The following is a 6,256-nucleotide window of genomic DNA, read 5'->3' on the forward strand; positions in this document are numbered from 1 at the left end:
CAGCCTGGTCTACAAGAGCTAGTTCCAGGACAGCCTCCAAAGCCACAGAGAAACCCTGTCTCAAAAAACCTAAAAGGAAAAAAAAAAAAAGGATATAGTAACCAAATTCCAAATGCTCACCCATTCTCATTGACACAAAAAAATCCAGAGCTAGGTATTTTACCCCACAGGTGTACTTCACATACTAGAGACATTATATGAAACTATGCATTACAGTGTTACTGTGGCTACAGAAATAAAAAGACAATAAATACCTAGGCACAGTAGAACAAGCCTGTAATATTAGCACTGAGGAGAGACAGGAGTCAGACTATGAGGTCAAGGTCAGCTATGTAATATGTTGAAACCCTACCTCAAAAAAATAAAATAAAATAAACAAAGGGCAGTGGTGGTCCCTACCTTTAATCCTAGCGCTGGGAGTCAGAGGCAGGTGGATCTCTGAGTTTGAGGCCAGCCTGGTATGCAGAGGGAGTTCCAGGACAGCTTCCAAAGCTACACAGAGAAACCCTGTCTGAAAAGACCAAAATAAATAAATAAATAGATGAAAGATAAACCGCCTGAACAGGAATCAATAAAGTACAAGTGAAATAACTTAGGGTTGAAACCAGGCACGGTACTGCAAGCTTGTAATCCCAACAGTCAAGAGGCAGAGGCAGGAGTGCTGAGTGAGGCCAATCTGGGCTACTTCACAAAACCCTGTCCTTTAAAATAAATAAATGACAGACATACTCACTTACAAGAGGAATTTTTTTTATTTTGTTTTTTGAGATGGGGTTTCTCTTTGTAACAGCTCTGGCTGTCCTGGCACTCACTCTGTAGACCAGGCTGGCCTCCAACTCACTGAGACCCACCTGACTCTGCCTCCCAAGTGCTTGGATTAAATGTGTATGCCACCACCACCCAGAAGACATGGAATTTTTAACACCCATTAGGAAGAATAAAATAGCAGGTGTTTTAGGAAGTTACCCAAGATAATGATAAGTAAATAAATGGAGGCTTGGGTTTCCCATAGCTCAAGTGGTTAGACTCTGGGCTTCGAGTAAGTGGAGGCTTCACAGCTATGGATGTAGTGCACTGCCCTTGATGCAAGCAGCAAAAACACAAGTGGTTACAACTATATAGAATACAGACTCCAGTAAGTGTTGGACTGCACTGTACCATGTCTGGACAGCTTTCTGACCTCAGTGCCAACTGGGAGACTCCCTTCATTGCCAGGCTCCCTCCCTACCAGGATAGTGTCTCTAGGACCTGAGGCCTGACCCTAACTGGAAGCTGTCCCTAGGCCTGGATGCCTGACCTATCTCAAGCGTGACCTTTGACACAGATCCCTGCAGATGCTCTCCCGATGTTTCCCATATGATAATTACGTATGTGCTCAAAACGCAAATTAGGTGATGACCCAGCCGCTGTATACATCCTATATATCTCCCCTCACTCTGGAATAAAGCTGAACTGTAACCCTGAAACTGTCTCCTGCAAGCCATCTGAACCCTGCTCAATCGCTTCTGCTCCCTCTTCCCGGAGTCCCCAAGGAAGAAGGAGACCCACAGTAAGGAAAGAAAATATGCAAGAACCCCTGCGCTTGGGCCAGCCCTTGCTATACAACCCTGACCTGAGTCCCAGAAGCCCACATAAAGACAGAGAAGGAATCAATTCCACAAAGAGAGCCTCTGACCTCCACACTTCAACAGCGGCACATGAATACACAGAAACACACACACACACACACACACACACACACACACACACACACGATATTTTTTTTTCAAAAGTATCTCTGAGAAAGAGAACTAATGAGGACTTGAGAGATGATACAACCCAGTTAGTTAACCCACGACTCAATACATGATAATTTAATAAGAATAGTAACTAATGCAATGGTACATAGTTGTCATGTTTTAACCACACTACATAAACTAATTCAATATTCTCCTTTAGACATAAATGTTCACATACGTGTCTTAGTTCACTACAGTAGCAACTCCTTTTATCATTTTAATTGCTCCTCCCTCTCTCTCCCTCCCTTCTGCTCCCTCCCTCTCTCTCTCCCTCTCTCTCTCTCTCTCTCTCTCCTCTCTCTCTCTCTCTCTCTCTCTCTCTCTCTCTCTCTCGTGTGTGTGTGTAGGTATAACTGCACGGTGCCTGTGGAAATCAGAGGACAACTGTCAGGAGTCAGTTATCTCCTTCCACTGAACGGGTCTGAGAGAAGGAACTCAGGTACACAACTTAGCAGTGGGTACCTTTACTAATGAGCCATCTCACTGGCCTTCAAACTTCTCTTAAGAGAATAAACATAACTGGAGCATTTTTATATACTGCTAGTACAACATTTATCACATTGTGATGCTCTCAAGACTATGTTCCCTGGGCTGGAGAGATGGTTCAGCAGTTAAGAGCACTGGCTGCTCTTGCAGATGACCCAAATTCAATTCCCAGAACCCAAATGGTGGCTCCCAACCAAATGTGACTCCACTTCCGGGAGACCCAACACCCTTTTAGTATACATTCTGCCACAGATATACCTATATAATGGAAAAGGAGGGAAAAGAACATTTTAATATCAACTCTGGACTATTGAGAGAAAGAGAGAGAGAGAGAGAGAGCTATGTCTGTCCTCACCCCATTCCCGGCTAGGCTGGCATCGCTGACTCAACAGCCATAGATATGTCAGCCTCTATCATGTGAGATAAAACTTTTTAAACACTAAGTAGACAGGTTGATCTTATAGGTAATTAAAATCTCCCATTTCTGAGTTAAAACAACAGTTAGATTCCTTTGCAGAAGTGGTGCTGGAAAATCGGAGAGGCTTAGACTTCTCATGAGATAAGGGGGCTTTGAGGAAAACCTGTTGTTTCTCTTCTAGTTGATCAGGATGATTAAAAAATAATAATAATCTTGCCATTGTTGGAAGAAAAACTGAAAAGGAAAAAAGAGACAAAGACAAGAATCGGATCATTGGTCACACCCTCTGTTCTCTTGATCCCTAGCTAACTGATGTCACCACTGGCTGGGCCTTCAAGTCTCATTCTGATTGGATTCACAACAGTCGGAAGAAGGGGCTGCATCTTAAACAATAGGGTCAATTATGTATCAATCCAGTAAAAGGAATTATCCTTTCAGCCAACCACACCTTTTTAGAGCAGGATGAGTCCACAATTTGACTCAGTCACTAAGATCAGTGGGGAATGTAATGAGGCCCCAGACCTTAGCACAACTGACTCCATGATGGAAGTGCCTTTCATGCCATGAATCTCAGCCTGCAGACAGCACCACCTGTCAAAATGAAAACAAAGACCTGATCCATCGAAGTCCATAGTTCCGGGGAAGTCTCTGAATGCACTAACCTTGCTTTTTTGGCTTTTGTAGTTCCAATTCTGACTGTTTCTGTTAACTGAATTATATCAACGACCCAGGATACATTTTTTTGTGCTTAAAAGCTCACCCTGAAAAAGGCTCAGGACTACACTAGGATCCCAAACACCCAACATAGTCATGGCCTGCTAATAAAGACTTTCTGTTGGCTTAAACCTATGTATGAGTAGTCTTCTCTGGTGGCTACCCCACATTTCTCCAAGGGCACCAGGAGATATACATGCAGGCAAAACACCACATACACATAAAATGAAATAATTTGGGGGGCGGGGTTAGAAACAGAGTTTCTCTGTGCAGCCCAGGCTGTTCTGGAACTCTGTAGACTAGGCTGGCCTCATTTAGAGATCTTCCTGCCTCTGCCTACTGAAGTGCTGGGATTAAAGGCATGCACCCCCCCACACTGCTTGACACATAAAATAATTCTTAAAATTAAAAAAAAAAATGTGTTTCATGGGCTGGAGAGATGGCTCAGAGGTTAAGAGCACCAGCTGCTCTTCCAGGGGTCCTGAGTTCAATTCCCAGCAACCACATGGTGGCTCACAACCATCCGTTATGAGATCTGGTGCCCTCTTCTGGTGTGCAGATATACATGGAAGCAAAATGTTGTATACACAATAAATAGATAAAAATCTTTAAAAAAAAAAAAAACACGTGCTTCATAATTCAGTATCAGACTTAAGGAAAACTCATTATCACCAATATTCAGAACTGATTTAAGAGCCTAACAATCAGGGCTGGAGAGATAGCTCAGTCGTTAAGAGCACCGGCAGTTCTTCCAGATGACCTGGGGTTCAATTCCCAGCACCCACATGGCAGCTTACAACTGTCTGTAACTCCATGATCCACTGCCCTCACACAGACTTACATGCAGGCAAAACACCAAGGCATACAAAATATAAATAAATAAATAAATAAATAAATAAATAAATAAAGAGCCTATCAATCTCACATAAGATTATCTTTCCATAATCAGTTTCCTATGACATGAGTGGAGGCACAATTCACAGAAAGTGACATTCAAATTGCACAATTGTACACACAGCCAACTGTGGTTGTGTTGGACACACTGGGCAATTCAAAGTATTGAAGAAACATTGACCAAATTTTCCATCTAGTCTCCATTTAAAAGACTGTAATACTGCCAGGCGTTGGTGGCGCACACCTTTAATCCCAGCACTCGGGAGGCAGAGGCAGGTGAATCTCTGTGAGTTCGAGACCAACCTGGTCTACAAGAGCTAGTTCCAGGACAGTCTCCAAAGCCACAGAGAAACCCTGTGTCTCGAAAAAAACAAAAAACAAACAAACAAACAACTACAACAAAAAAGACTGTAATACCTAAGCACAGTCCGATTCATTTAAAAAAAAAAAAAAAACTTGGGTCGGTACTCAGTGGTTTATGTGTAAAGGGTTGTGTGTGTTAGAGGCTTCACACAAGGCTGACCTGTATGAGCAGCGGCCAAGTGGCCAAGTGCAGCTCTTCCTTAAGCAACAGCAGCAGGTCAACAAAAACCAAGATCTTGTCAATAATGGGAGAAGTGGGGGGGGGGTCTATAATCAAAACAGAGCTACTCTTGGGGCTGAGAGGGCTTTCTCCTTTGACATGTTGTTAAAAGATAAAACGGGAATGGAGCAGGGGAAAAAATAAAAGTGATTCTTGGATTGAAAATCTGCCTATTTGCTACAACACTGGCTAGTGCTGGGCCCATGACTGTGCAGAAGAAATCGATTGTCTGAGAGCCCATCTCACTCATATTTTTTTGTGCATTTATTTTCCCTTTTTTTAAAATTTATATATTATGCATAGGGTTCTGCCTGCATAGGCCAGAAGAGGGCACCAGATCTCATAATGGTCAGCCATCATGTGGTTACTGGGAATTGAACTCAGGACCTCTTGAAGAGCAGCTGCCAGTCCTCTTAACCTCTGAGACATCTCTCCAGCCCTTATTTCCCATTTTTTAAAATAAAATTTGTACAAACACACACACACAATTGACAATGCCAAATTACATTTACTGACATTGTAAAATATTGATAGAAATTATTCTCTAAATTGCCTTACGGATGACAAAACAGCAAAAATTCAGGTAAAACTAAGGGATACAGCACAAGGTTATATTCTCTTATTTATTTTTTAATTTAATTTTTGGGCTTTTTTGTGACAGGGTTTCTCTGTGTAAACAGCCCAGGTTGTCCTGGAACTTGATTTATAGAACCGCCTGCCTCTGCCTCCCAAGTGCTGGGACTAAAGGTGTGCGCCACCACCACCAGACTATTATTATTATTATTATTATTATTATTATTATTATTATTATTTTGAAGTGAATTGTGTGCTCCAAAATTGACAAGTTGAAGTACCAAGCCCCAGTACATTATCTGTAGATCCATTTTTTTTAAAAAAAGATAGAAATAAGTTAAAAATAAAGTTGTGGAAAAAATGTGTCCTTATCTGGTATAGCTGTGTCTTCATATGAAGAGGCAGACACACCAAGGACTCAGCTGAACAGAGAAGACAGTTTGAGAGTGCAGCCAAGAAGGCAGCCACTTGCACAACAAGGACAGCCTCAAAAACAAAGTGTCCATCCCTTGAATCTGGACTTTCAACTCTACAAAGTATAAGGCACGATTAAGTCACCAGTGGTGTTTTGTTATAGCAGCTATGGAGAAGTAATACCATCTGCACTGACATTTCATAAAAGTAAGCATTTTATGGCTTGCTTTTTCCGCTTTGGTTTGGTTTTATTGAGATGGGTTTCCTGTAGCCCATGCTGTCTAGTGGCTATATAGACACAGCTGGCCTTGAACTCCTGGTCTTCTGCTTCCACTTCCCAATTGCTGATATGACAGGTGTGTGTCACATCTGGCAAGGAAACATTTTCTTTTTTTT

This window comes from Cricetulus griseus (genome assembly GCF_003668045.3).
Source record: "Cricetulus griseus strain 17A/GY chromosome 1 unlocalized genomic scaffold, alternate assembly CriGri-PICRH-1.0 chr1_0, whole genome shotgun sequence".
Lineage (NCBI taxonomy): Eukaryota > Metazoa > Chordata > Mammalia > Rodentia > Cricetidae > Cricetulus > Cricetulus griseus.